Source organism: Haliotis rufescens, unplaced genomic scaffold, assembly GCF_023055435.1.
Source record: "Haliotis rufescens isolate VD_foot unplaced genomic scaffold, xgHalRufe1.0.p SCAF_128, whole genome shotgun sequence".
In the NCBI taxonomy this organism is placed as follows: Eukaryota; Metazoa; Mollusca; class Gastropoda; order Lepetellida; family Haliotidae; genus Haliotis; species Haliotis rufescens.
In genome coordinates this window covers 481,133-496,891 of record NW_025963811.1, presented here as the reverse complement: position 1 = coordinate 496,891, position 15,759 = coordinate 481,133, and positions in this window count along the sequence as shown.

The window sequence follows — 15,759 nt, the reverse complement described above, 5'->3', positions numbered from 1 at the left end:
TTGATTGATACGGATTACGTACATGTAGTCTAGTCACTGTCTCTAATGTATCTGCTTGTTAACAATTTCAAATGTCCTGTTATAGCACTGTTCCTAAAATAAGGCAGTTTCTTTTATAGGGTATAAATAGTTGATTCGTCTTGTCACGCAGTCATTTTTACTTGATCGAATGATTTCCACAAACAATTCCGGCAGAGAGTTTGGTATTTTATTATATACATGTATTGTTAATTGTAGAAGATGCTTACATCACTGTATCTCAGAACGCAAATCTGATAACATTCAAACATGTAATTAGTACACAGTTAATTGTTACATATAACTTCCTGCATATTCCTTTTTGAACAAAAAGCCTACATGTATACTGAAATCGGTGTCCACTGTTAAAAGGGTATTAGTGCAGTCGGTCATGGTAAATGGAGAGACAATAATAAGGTGATTAATTATAGTCTGTTGCAGAATATGCGGTATAAGTGTAGTCATTTATACATATACACATTACACATATACAGATGAAATACACGATATGATACAGTGCAAGAACAAATAAAGATACGGTTTCTATTAAAAATAATTTTTCCATTATGGATTTAATTAGCATGTTTAAATTTTCAGGCCAACACGGTTGAGATACAGCATCGGCATACTCAACTGGAGTTGTTTTCTGCCGGTCGTAAGTTCTTTGTTTGACTGAGCACACTTGTGTCGGTGTTGCGATATTTTCTTCTCTTTGTTGGCAGCCTGCCACCGGCCTGAATTTCGAAAAAGGTCTCAGCATGGGACTGTTAATTTCTACTTAATGATGTCTACAAGCTTACAAACTTGTAGATGTTGGGGCGGGTTTTTTTAGCTCAGAGTGTTAGTGGTCCTGGAACCCACAGTGTCAAACAGGTTCTGCACAATACGTCCATCAGATTCTACCGTTCAGCAACATTGTCACTGAATTTCAGAACTCTGGCATGATATAATAATCAAGGATTTCAAAGGTGAACGAGGGGAAAGGCAGACGCACGTGGATTTGCTCTCAGGTTATTATTGTCTGGAGTTCACATTTTTGGGCATTTCATATACTAATTGAACAGAGTTCACCTGCACATGTCCACTTTAGTGATACAGACTGTAACCAAAAAATGCAATGAGCCGTAGCTCTTAATCCCTTATAACAACGGTAACAACAACCAGGGTGAGGACACAGTAAGGTTAAACCGTGTCAAAAAGACAATCCCAGGTGGCTAGCGCCATATCTCCCATCAAGTCAGCTCTGTTTTTAAGCGCATAATTATGTTTTTACATACTGAAATAAAAGGAATTTAAAAAAATCATATTTAACAAACCTACACATTACCAAATACAAACTTTATAACCCTTTCTAGACTTCGTTCCAATTAACCTGGATCATTCAACTCGCTCGCGAAGGTCGTATACGACTTTAAAGTGAATACGTCTACAGTGTACAAGTAACTTTTAACTGTATCATATATACTCATGATAAGCAATTATTTTCGTTCCTACTTCGAATGAGCACATTCTGGGGCTAAATCTGCAAAAGGACAGACAAAATATTTCTTTGTACAATGCAAACGATACAAACGTAGCGGCTGATAAAAGAGACAATGATTTAATAATCTGCAATATATCATTTGTTCTCGTTCAATCTATTGTACATATTGAAGTGATTGTAAAGTTTCAAGGAGAACTAAAATGTTGTGGTATTATGAATGTATTTAGAATATTAAGAGGGAAAAACAGTCACCATATCGGATGTACATGTATAACTTGTCTTCCAACACCACGCTTATGCCGAGGCCCATGGTCATAAAACTGATCGGTCCCATAAAAGGAGCAAATAGTTTCGCAGATACTACTTGCTAATGTTCACCCCCAATTGACACACGACCTAATCATAAGTCAGACCAGTCAAGTGTGACCAGTGTACCTGCCTGGTTTTACCTCATAATTACCGAGCTGCCCAATACTGTCATACTGTCGGCAGAGTAAGCGGCTCCAACTCGTTGAGTGATACAGATTAACCAGATTATGATTGTGTTTGTAAGTTGCGTTTAGTCTGTGTCGGGTTGCAGTTGTTTTATTAGGCAAGACCAGGGGTAGTTTTTTCAATTAAACCTTTTAGCCGTTGAGTTTGTTTTGCATTCATTTCATTAAATACATTGTTAGGTAGAATGATAACACGTTATATGGATTAAACATCTCCTTAACCTGAGTATAATCTCACATGTACCCTAAGTACCGTACTATATTACTTTGCGGAGACACTGAGAATAATTTTTGAGTTGGCATTGTATGCTGTCTGAATGACTTTACACAAATCCCTGCGTAAATAGACCCGTGAAGATCTTCAACAAACCATTCTTGGCGTACAAGGGCGACAGCGCTTGTCGTAAGAGGCGACTACCGGGATCGGGTGGTCAGGCTCGCTGACTCGGTTGATGCATGTCATCGTATCCCAATTTCGTGGATCGATGCACATGATGTCAATCACTGGATTGTCTGGTCCAGACTCGATTATTTACAGACCGCCGTCATACAGCTGAAATATTGCTAAGTGCGGCGTTATACAACTAACAAACAAACAAATCAATCACAACAATCACTATGACGAGGTATGCATATCTTGCAATCAACCTGAATCCAGTTACTGGAATGTCAAACCCGGGCTTGGTTAAAACAAGAATTGCAGTTAGATCCCCTATATGCTGTAGATCTCCTGTAGTCAAGAGATGCAATAGCGAAGCAGAACGATGTCAATTTATGAGGGACAGACTCGAACATATATAAACATAGCAGCCAAAGATAAAAATGAAATCATATCATGTACGAAAATAGAAATCATATCAACACAAAAAGAGAAAGTGTGTGAGTACTAAAACTGGCAATAGATATGCGTACCCTACGTACACACATGAGTCCCATTTGACTGTCTACAACACACGAATAACTGTCAAACAAGTTTGGGTACCCCTTCTGTTCAGGCAACGTATTTAGTTTAATAATTTTGCATTAAAATCCTTTTCAATTTTTTGCACCATTTTCCTTATTCCATGCATGTTTATGTTGCTACATCTTATTGCTCATGTTTCCAAGTATTGTAAAACACTTCAGTGTTTCTCCTTCTTAACGTAACGTTACAACATTTCAGGTCATTACCATCATCTAATACACAAGAGATGATACCAAAACATATTTTATTCGGTTTTATGGTCTATGCGGTCTTACAATTGATTTAATTAGCCTTTACATCTTATGTCTAGTACATATTTTCACAAACAGGGCTGTTAGATGATATAAGGAAGGTAACATCCAGTTGAGGACTGAATACGACGTACTTTAGTCTGTTAACGACGTTTCTACAATTAATATTTTGAATAAGCCGTTAATACGCCAGTTGTGACAGGGATGATGGTATGGTAGCTGTAGCAGACAGATTGGCAGCCGTTGTTACGTGAGTCACTAGGTTATTAGTACGGCATTGGCCTTGTTGATTGTTACTATACTTTGAGGATTTCTGTGGCCAGTGGCGGACGTAATTCAAACTCCTTCCACACTGACATCGCACCAAATATATTTGTGTACCGATTACATAACTCTTACTGACAGGGTAGGGTGGTAGTTCACGCGAAATGGACGACACTGTGTAAATTGAGCGGCTCCTTTAATTTCGCCTCACAACATACATTTAATGAATGACCCATTAAACGATGATACACATCAGGATCGCGGAGAAAATACAAGATTCGTTCTCGTTGAATATATATATCAAGGCACCAATTCATCTTTCATAAACTTTTTGTGCCTTTGTGCTTAATATATCCACATATCAACGAAAATATGTAATACATGTATCCACAAAAAATATACATGTACAGGGCATTGCCTAAACGTCGGGCCGGGCCAAGACGGGCCAAAGTGTTATTGGCGGGATTGCCTAAAAGTCGGGCCGGGCCGGGCCAAGACGGGCCAAAGTGTTATTGGCTAATTACTTCATTATCGGCGATCATACCTTCATATAATTGATGCAATATAAACACATGACATGAATGAACAATCACCAAACAAAAAAGTGCACCATAATTAAGTAATTCGGAGTAAATCGCTTGAAAAGCAGAAAGTGGAGCTATGTGTACGCGTCGCTGATCTAGCTAACCTGTAAAAGAGCAATCGTTAACCGAAATAAGATTTAAAACGTATCAAATACTTCTAGCTATCGTGATACACATTTCCATCTGTCGGCATAGTGTTTATATTTATAGGAACGTACTATATCTCAATAAATACCACTTTATAATGTCACTGTTCGTCGTATTTAAAGCAGACACGTTGGTTAAAGTAGACCTCTTCTCCCTATACTCTCAACAGTCACACAAGTGTTCGGTCCGACTTGGCCCGGGCTGTCAAAATCAACTTAAACCTCACAGATGTATCATCAAATGGATTCACATCTATAGATTAGTATTATATCTACCTAAATACCACATTATAGTGTCTCAGATCGCGGTATTTAAAGAAAACAAGGGGCTCAAAGTGAAGCCCTTTTCCCTCTACATTCTCAACTTAGTCTCTATCAGAAGTGTTTGGCTTGTGTTGGGTCCGACTTGGCCCGGGCGGTCAAAATCAACTATCAACACACAGATGTATCTTCAAATGTGTTTACATCTATAGAATAGTGTTATATTTACCTAAACACCACTTTATAATGTCACGGTACATCGTACTGAAAGAAAACAAGGGGCTCAAAGTGAAGCATTTTTATTGTATTTTGTTAAGAAAATCTATGTCAGAAATGTTCGGTCCGACTTGGCCCGGGCTGTCAAAATCAACTTAAACCTCACAGATGTATCATCAAATGGATTCACATCTATAGATTAGTATTATATCTACCTAAATACCACTTTATAGTGTCTCAGATCGCGGTATTTAAAGAAAACAAGGGGCTCAAAGTGAAGCCCTTTTCCCTCTACATTCTCAACATAGTCTCTAGCAGAAGTGTTTGGCTTGTGTTGGGTCCGACTTGGCCCGGGCGGTCAAAATCTACTTTAAACACACAGATGTATCTTCAAATGTGTTTACATCTATAGATTAGTATTAAATCTACCTATATACCACTTTATAATGTCACAGATCGCAGTATTTATAGAAAACAAGGGGCTCAAAGTGAAGCCCTTTTCCCTCTACACTCTCACTCTCATCATAGTCTCTATCAGAAGTGATTGTGTTGGGTCGAACTTGGCCCGGACTGTCAAAATCAACTTCAAACACACAGATGTCTCTTCAAATGTCTTGACATCTATAGACTAGTTTTATATCTACGTATATACCACTTTATAATGTCACAGTACATCGTATTTAAAGAAAACAAGGGGCTCAAAGTGAAGCATTTTACTGTATTTTCTTAAGAAAATCTATGTCAGAAGTGTTCGTTCCGACTTGGCCCGGGCTGTCAAAATCAAATTAAACCGCACAGATGTATCTTCAGATGTGTTTACATCTATAGACTATTGTTATATCTACCTAAATACCACTTTATAGTGTGTCAGATCGCGGTATATAAAGAAAACAAGGGGCTCAAAGTGAAGCTCTTTTCCATCTACATTCTCAACATAGTCTCAATCAGAAGTGTTTGGCTTGTGTTGGGGCCGACTTGGCCCGGGCGGTCAAAATCTACTTTAAACACACAGATGTATCTTCAAAAATGTTTACATCTATAGATTAGTGTTATATCTACCTATATACCACTTTATAATGTCACAGTGTATGGCATTTAAAGAAAACTGGGCCGTTAAAGTCAAGCTCTTTTACTGTATTTTCTTAAGAAATATTATCAAATAAGAATATGTGATTGATCTATTACAGACTTTAATGGTTTCACAAAAGGACCAACATTTCTCTTCTGACATGCTTGATTGTATTGCAGTCATTACATTTCCCCAAGACTCTGCACCAGTTTGATATAACGATTGTTACAACAGTGGAATTGCTATAAACGCATTGACGCGCGAAAGGGACGCGGTAACTAAAGAATTAAAACATTAACATAAATACAATTTTTTTGTGGATTTTTTTAGAGTTTGGGATATTGAGATCCCGCCTTGTGTTATATGGCATAACGTATTTAGTCAAAACACACACAGCCTCTGTTTCTTTTGGGACTTAAATCTAAATCCTGAGAACCTGTTGTGTTTACCTTGACACACTTTTTCTCTGGAATGAGTAAGATACACATTTGCACCCGAATAGGCCTCTGAAAAGCAACGCCACTGATTAGGTTACTGATTGTTGTTTGAGACAACCAAACCGGAAATGACAACGTGACAGCAGAGATCACATCAGCAATAGGTATGGGTTTCATATGATTTATTTTGTAAAAATGCACTGAAGTGTAGCGTAATTCACTGTGGTTTGAATTCCAATATCTTCCAGGTGAATAAATTATATCGCCAACTTGAACAAGGGGATATTATGTTGTGACAACGATAGTCTGCCGTCTGTTTATGTTTGTCACTGTGAATGAACACAACGACGGAAATTATCATGAATAATTTGTTGCACGTTATTCTACTGCTTTACTGTCCAGATCATATTACACTGCATCATGAATAACACACCCCAAGTCAAATTAATGACACTTTGCATAATTGACACGATCGTTGAGTTTTGCCATAGTTGACGGTTGGTGTGAAATTTGATTCCATCATCTCCAGGACACGATGCTTGCCCATTGCCCATTGTCTTGCGAACTAGATTATTACGATCTACAATTATGTTCCCTTTGAATTCGTTATAACCGTAGTTTGCTGTATAATCTTACTTTGATATTCCCAATGGTGCGTGAATGTTACTGAGTCTCTTGTGTGTCGGGGGCACGGGTGGCCCAGTCGTCTAAGGCGTCGCGATTCGCTGTGCAGAGTTGAAGATACAAGCCAAACACTTCTGATAGAGACTATGTTGAGAATGTAGAGGGGAAAGGGCTTCACCTTGAGCACCTTGTTTTCTTTAAATACGATGTACTGTGACATGATAAAGTGGTATATAGGTAGATTTAATACTAATCTATAGATGTGAATCCATTTGAAGATACATCTGTGTGTTTAAAGTCGATTTTGACAGCCTGGGCCAAGTCGGACCCAACACAAGCCAAACACTTCTGATCGAGACTATGTTGAGAATGTAGAGGGGAAAGGGCTTCACTTTGATCCCCTTGTTTTCTTAAAATACGATGTACCGTGACATTATAAAGTGGTATATAGGTAGATATAATACTTAGCTATAGATGTGAATCCATTTGATGATACATCTGTGAGGTTTAAGTTGATTTTGACATTTTGTATTAAGAAAATATGGTAAAAGTACTTGACTTTAACGGCTCAGATTTCTTTAAATGCGATACTCTGGGACATTATAAAGTAGTGTATAGGTAGGTATAATACTAATCTATAGATGTAAACACGTTTGAAGATACATCTGTGTGTTTAAAGTCGATTTGGACCGACCGGGCCAAGTCGGACCCAACACAAGCCAAACACTTCTGATAGAGACTATGTTGAGAATACAGAGGGAAAAGGGCTTCACTTTGAGCCCCTTGTTTTCTTTAAGTACAGCGATCTGAGACACTATAAAGTGGTATTTAGGTAGATATAATACTAATCTATAGATGTGAATCCATTTGATGACACATCTGTGAGGTTTAATTTGATTTTGACAGCCCGGGCCAAGTCGGACCGAACACTTCTGACTTGGATTTTCTTAACAAAATACAATAAAAATGCTTCACTTTGAGCCCCTTGTTTTCTTTCAATACGATTACTTTTGGGTAAAGGAACATATTCTCGCCCATGGGCCACACTTCTTAGTGTAAATATTGGGTTTTTGAACAATTTTTGAACAATTTTTTCTTCCTTGGTATGTTCCCATAAAACAGCATGTTTAATTTTGTAAATACCTTTAACCGAGACTGGGCAAAGACCGTAGAGTTTCTGGACTTTGGGGTTTCCAGAATTAAAATGGGACGTGTTATTTTTATTATTATGAATATCTCCTTAACGAATATCTAATATCAGAAAGAAGATTGCAGCTCGCTTTAAAGTGCATTCTATCCTTGGCAGTTTGATTTTTGCAATTTTTGCATTTACGAATGCTGGTCACCACTCCGTAACAATTGATGCGATGGTATTTGTGGATTAGCCTTCAAATGTTATTACTGTAGAATATTACTTTTTGTAAGAATTATGAAGTGGACATTTGGAGGCGTCTCAGGATATCTTTCAGGATGTGTTTTCTAGCATTCACCACTAATTATAACAGGGTATTGGAAACATGTATAGATTGCCTGGCTGTAGATAGGATTTGTGATCTTAACAATTACCGGGTGTGACAAAGTATACAAGATCTCATTAGGGGATAACAAGGGTATCAGTTTAATATTAGAGGACGTTGGTAGTGAATACGTAATGGCATGTCGATTTCTAATCCTTTCTTTCTCTGTGGGTAATCCTTTCAACCTGATGAAAGGAGGTCACTCAAGCAGTTCGTGCTTTTTTTGGTCAAATGTGTCTTTAAATGAAGGACAGCTGAACAAAGAGTAAAATCTATTTCCCATGTCACTTCTAGCTGGTGACATGTAGTGAACTTGACATGTGATGATGACTTTTCATGTTTATATTATAATAGTTTGTCAAACTGTAATATAAATTATTAATTTATTCAATGTGAGGAAATGTCAGTACGGGATATTGTCCGAGTAGGGGACTGTCGGTGTGGGGGAAATGTCCTACACTCCTTAAATATATGGTGTGGTACATAATAAATGAGCAAACAATCCTGCGTTGTAAATGTTCCTATTTTAGAACGTAATATCTGGCAATGAGTATGATAACCTTTTTATTCAGATCTTCGGAAAGGCAGCAACAGAAGCCAGCACTGGCTTGTTTTGTCCTATCCGTTTTACAAAACGTTCTAAAACAGTGTCAAACCATACCTACATTGTTTTGTGTGATGGATGATACAGGTACATGTTATCTCGTCTTCTTAACATTCACTTACTTCATTAGTGCAGGCGCACACGTATAACTAAACACAACGACATGAGAAACATATTTTCATGACATGTAGCCTAGAGGTCCTTGTCAATTGTAGCCCTCCCTCCTTTAGTGAACATTAATAAACAACCGGTATCGATACATAACATGTTCTCTGGTCTCGAATCGACGTAACAAGTTAATTAAATACTGCGTAGCAATCCTATTTCAGTGAAGGAATGTTAAGAACAAGACGACAAAATGACTGCATAGTGTAATGTGTTTGAAGTCATTGTTCTATATTCTAAGCAAAAACGATACCACAGGATATGTGAGATGTTGCTGACGAAGAAATATGATCTTGTGTCAACTCAATTTAATTCTTTATTTCAATTCAATTCTTTATTTTTCAGTATAAAGGCCATAGGCCCACGTACAAATACTCACTGAAAAATACAGTATACATGTAGATCTTGTGTCACAAATATATGGTAATCCTTGTTCCTCGCACAAACCTATCGATATCGTTCATATCTGTTGCGCTTCCGTCCTAATGACCATGAGTATTACATATGTTCTTAAATGTAAAAAACGTCTTAAATGCCACTGGTTAACGCTACTATTCAATTGCCTGCACAGCTGAATCTACCCTACTCCTAATGAATACAATTTGCTGGAAGGTGGATTTCATCTTCCACGTTTCTGATGTTATATAACGCATGACTCTTCCTGTTATTTCGTGCACCTGCTTAGAATTGTGAGTAGACAATGTAATTAACTATCCGAGTTGTCTCGCTATAAGTTACATAATAAACTGTGGGGTGCTTTTTTTATTGGAGTAGATATTCTGAGTATATTCATTGTGAATAATGTTGCAGTCTGGTTCGCTCTCGAATGTCTAGAGAATAAAGAATTCATCAAATCACAACTATATCTGCAGACCCCGCCACCAAAAACCCTAATCCTTTCAGATTCATTAAGTGGGCTCCAGGCTATAAAAAAACTAAAACACAAAAAAACGCCCAAAACTAATACAACAGATAATTAAAAGCGCCAACAATCTACGTAAACTAGGTGAAGACATAGAAATAGTACGGATCCCTGCCCACGTTGGAGTGTTTGACAATGAACACGCAGACAAAGCAGCCAAATCTGCTCTAAAATTAGAAGAAGTAAGCATCAACCTACCAATGTAAAAAGATTAAATTAAAAGTAATACAAAAGTGGCAAAATAACTATCAAAAATAACTAAACTACAAACAGGCGACACTAAGTTAAACTCCCACCTACACCAAACTTAAAAAACACCAATCCGGGAAATGCCCCCACTGCAACTTAAAAGAAACTCCTGAACACATAATACTATATTGCACACAGTACCAGCAACATAGAACAACACTCCAATCCACTCTAAACTGCAACAATCAAATGACACTAGCAACGGTACTAAACCCCCTAAATGACTTACAAACCTTTAAAGCACTAGGCATATATCTAATCAAAACAGGCCTACTCGGCCGCATCTAACAAAGTACAACAAACAAGCTGCCAATAAACCTTAAAATTCTAAATCTACAAAAACATACTTAGAACTACATCTACTAAAACTACATTTAGTCCCCTCTCCATCTTTTGCATAGCATATTTCAAAATTCCAAATTTGTTATCCAAATTAGGTAAACAACCCTAAAAGCCCCCCCTAGGTTGCCCCACCTTCTCGGACATACCCTTTTCGACCAAACACTAAATGGCCTGGCGGGCCCGTGCGCGAAATACGCACGTTAAAGTCCCAATTTAAAAAAGTAAATAAGTAGACCCCGCGTATCTGAGACACTCGACATGTGTATACGTGCATCACCTTTTGCACAAACCCAGTGTAGCAGTAGTTTGTCTGATTAACGAGCAGAAACTAATCTTACAACTTACCACTATGTGGAACAGATAAACAACACAGTGTTTGACCTATCATTTTAAAACCGTCTATGGATCATGTCTTTGAAAATCATTTACAAGTTCAACACATAAGGAAGACATCTTTGATTTGGGGAACACAATGTTTTGGAGTGTATACTTACTCCTTCACCTGATGAAAGAGTAAATATTACTTCGAAACATTGTGTTCCTCATAATAAAGTTACCATCCATAAATTCTCTTCCTTACATGTATCACCTGGTTTCTACTTCGTTTTGAGGAAAGTTATTCCGTTTTCATAAGCACATCAAAGCGAAATGTATTTTCATATATTTAATCCTGAAGGCTAAATGCTAAACAGAGACTGTGATGGCCGCTGTTAACACTCAGCATTTCAGGCATTTACGGACGAACGCAAGTCCTTATTGTGTATGAATCAGATGAACTGAGGACCAAAATCGGGGTAAATCTAGAAAAAAAAGTGTATTCAGGCACCGCTGGGAATTGCGTTCTCTTACACTACTCCCAATTACGAAGACTATTGATAACTTATACAAATGAGTTACACACATCAGGGAATATTAATTTTTTCCATTAATTTCTTATTGATTAATATAGAATAGATCATGCATCCTTGCGGAAAAAATACAGTTTTAAGAACATAATTTTTTATCCATGTAAAGCTTTATACTGTTAATGGACCTACCACCTACACCTCTTTAAATATAACACGAGCAACAGGATTATATAGCTCCAGGTTAGATTGAACATACATCCGACATACAGGGGGAAGTAACGCACGACAGCATTTCTGAAGTGTACATGCAGTGTACCAATATGGCGCCACTTTCTCGGCACTATTACCGACTTTTGCGGCACTATCGCGCCACTATCGCGGCACTATCACGGCACTATCACGGCACTTTTGCGCCACTTACGCGAAACTTCGCGGCATCAGCGCGCAACTTTCGCAGCATTTTCTAGCCACTTTCGCGGTATTATCGCGCCACTTTCGAGTCACTTTCGCGATACTTTCACGGCACTATCGCGAACGCATAGCGAAATAGTTTCGCGATACAGGGGAAGTGACTTTTGAAATGTAGTGTAGAAACACCAGAACACGTACTACTACACTGCAACCAACTAGAAACACCAGAACACGTACTACTACACTGCAACCAACTAGAAACACCGGAACACGTACTACTACACTGCAGCCAACTAGAAACACCAGAACACGTACTACTACACTGCAACCAACTAGAAACACCGGAACACGTACTACTACACTGCAACCAACTAGAAACACCGGAACACAAACTACTACACTGCAACCAACTAGAAACACCGGAACACGTACTACTACACTGCAGCCAACTAGAAACACCAGAACACGTACTACTACACTGCAACCAACTAGAAACACCAGAACACGTACTACTACACTGCAACCAACTAGAAAAACCGGAACACGTACTACTACACTGCAACCAACAAGAAACACCAGAACACGTACTACTACACTGCAACCAACTAGAAACACCGGAACACGTACTACTACACTGCAGTCAACTAGAAACACCAGAACACGTACTACTACACTGCAACCAACTAGAAACACCGGAACACGTACTACTACACTGCAACCAACTAGAAACACCAGAACACGTACTACTACACTGCAACCAACTAGAAACACCAGAACACGTACTACTACACTGCAACCAACTAGAAACACCACAACACGTACTACTACACTGCAACCAACTAGAAACACCGGAACACGTACTACTACACTGCAACCAACTAGAAACACCGGAACACGTACTACTACACTGCAACCAACTAGAAACACCAGAACACGTACTACTACACTGCAACCAACTAGAAACACCACAACACGTACTACTACACTGCAACCAACTAGAAACACCAGAACACGTACTACTACACTGCAGCCAACTAGAAACACTAGAACACGTACTACTACACTGCAACCAACTAGAAACACCGGAACACGTACTACTACACTGCAACCAACTAGAAACACCGGAACACGTACTACTACACTGCAACCAACTAGAAACACCGGAACACGTACTACTACACTGCAGCCAACTAGAAACACCAGAACACGTACTACTACACTGCAACCAACTAGAAACACCACAACACGTACTACTACACTGCAACCAACTAGAAACACCAGAACACGTACTACTACACTGCAGCAAACTAGAAACACCAGAACACGTACTACTACACTGCAACCAACTAGAAACACCGGAACACGTACTACTACACTGCAACCAACTAGAAACACCGGAACACGTACTACTACACTGCAACCAACAAGAAACACCAGAACACGTACTACTACACTGCAACCAACTAGAAACACCGGAACACGTACTACTACACTGCAACCAACTAGAAACACCAGAACACGTACTACTACACTGCAACCAACTAGAAACACCGGAACACGTACTACTACACTGCAACCAACTAGAAACACCAGAACACGTACTACTACACTGCAACCAACTAGAAACACCAGAACACGTACTACTACACTGCAGCCAACTAGAAACACAGGAACACGTACTACTACACTGCAACCAACTAGAAACACCGGAACACGTACTACTACACTGCAACCAACTAGAAACACCGGAACACGTACTACTACACTGCAGCCAACTAGAAACACCGGAACACGTACTACTACACTGCAACCAACTAGAAACGCCAGAACACGTACTACCACACTGCAACCAACTAGAAACAACGGAACACGTACTACTACACTGCAGCCAACTAGAAACACCAGAACACGTACTACTACACTGCAACCAACTAGAAACACCAGAACACGTACTACTACACTGCAGCCAACTAGAAACACCAGAACACGTACTTCTACACTGCAACCAACTAGAAACACCGGAACACGTACTACTACACCGCAACCAACTAGAAACAACGGAACACGTACTACTACACTGCAACCAACTAGAAACACCGGAACACGTACTACTACACTGCAACCAACTAGAAACACCGGAACCCGTACTACTACACTGCAACCAACTAGAAACACCGGAACACGTACTACTACACTGCAGCCAACTAGAAACACCGGAACACGTACTACTACACTGCAGCCAACTAGAAACACCGGAACACGTACTACTACACTGCATCCAACTAGAAACACCAGAACACGTACTACTACACTGCAACCAACTAGAAACACCAGAACACGTACTACTACACTGCAGCCAACTAGAAACACCGGAACACGTACTACTACACTGCAGCCAACTAGAAACACCAATACACGTACTACTACACTGCAACCAACTTGAAACACAGGAACACGTACTACTACACTGCAACCAACTAGAAACACCAGAACACGTACTACTACACTGCAACCAACTAGAAACACCGGAACACGTACTACTACACTGCAGCCAACTAGAAACACCAGAACACGTACTACTACACTGCAACCAACTAGAAACACCAGAACACGTACTACTACACTGCAGCCAACTAGAAACACCGGAACACGTACTACTACACTGCAACCAACTAGAAACACCGGAACACGTACTACTACACTGCAACCAACTAGAAACACCAGAACACGTACTACTACACTGCAGCCAACTAGAAACACCAGAACACGTACTACTACACTGCAACCAACTAGAAACACCGGAACACGTACTACTACACTGCAGCCAACTAGAAACACCGGAACACGTACTACTACACTGCAACCAACTAGAAATACCAGAACACGTACTACTACACTGCAACCAACTAGAAACACCAGAACACGTACTACTACACTGCAGCCAACTAGAAACACCGGAACACGTACTACTACACTGCAGCCAACTAGAAACACCAGAACACGTACTACTACACTGCAACCAACTAGAAACACCGGAACACGTACTACTACACTGCAACCAACTAGAAACACCAGAACACGTACTACTACACTGCAGCCAACTAGAAACACCAGAACACGTACTACTACACTGCAACCAACTAGAAACACCGGAACACGTACTACTACACTGCAACCAACTAGAAACACCAGAACACGTACTACTACACTGCAGCCAACTAGAAACACCGGAACACATACTACTACACTGCAACCAACTAGAAACACCAGAACACGTACTACTACACTGCAACCAACTAGAAACACCGGAACACGTACTACTACACTGCAGCCAACTAGAAACACCAGAACATGTACAACTACACTGCAACCAACTAGAAACACCAGAACACGTACTACTACACTGCAGCCAACTAGAAACACCAGAACACGTACTACTACACTGCAGCCAACTAGAAACTCCGGAACACGTACTACTACACTGCAACCAACTAGAAACAACGGAACACGTACTACTACACTGCAGCCAACTAGAAACACCAGAACACGTACTACTACACTGCAACCAACTAGAAATACCAGAACACGTACTACTACACTGCAACCAACTAGAAACACCAGAACACGTACTACTACACTGCAGCCAACTAGAAACACCAGAACACGTACTACTACACTGCAGCCAACTAGAAACACCAGAACACGTACTACTACACTGCAACCAACTAGAAACACCGGAACACGTACTACTACACTGCAACCAACTAGAAACACCAGAACACGTACTACTACACTGCAGCCAACTAGAAACACAGGAACACGTACTACTACACTGCAACCAACTAGAAACAACGGAACACGTACTACTACACTGCAACCAACTAGAAACA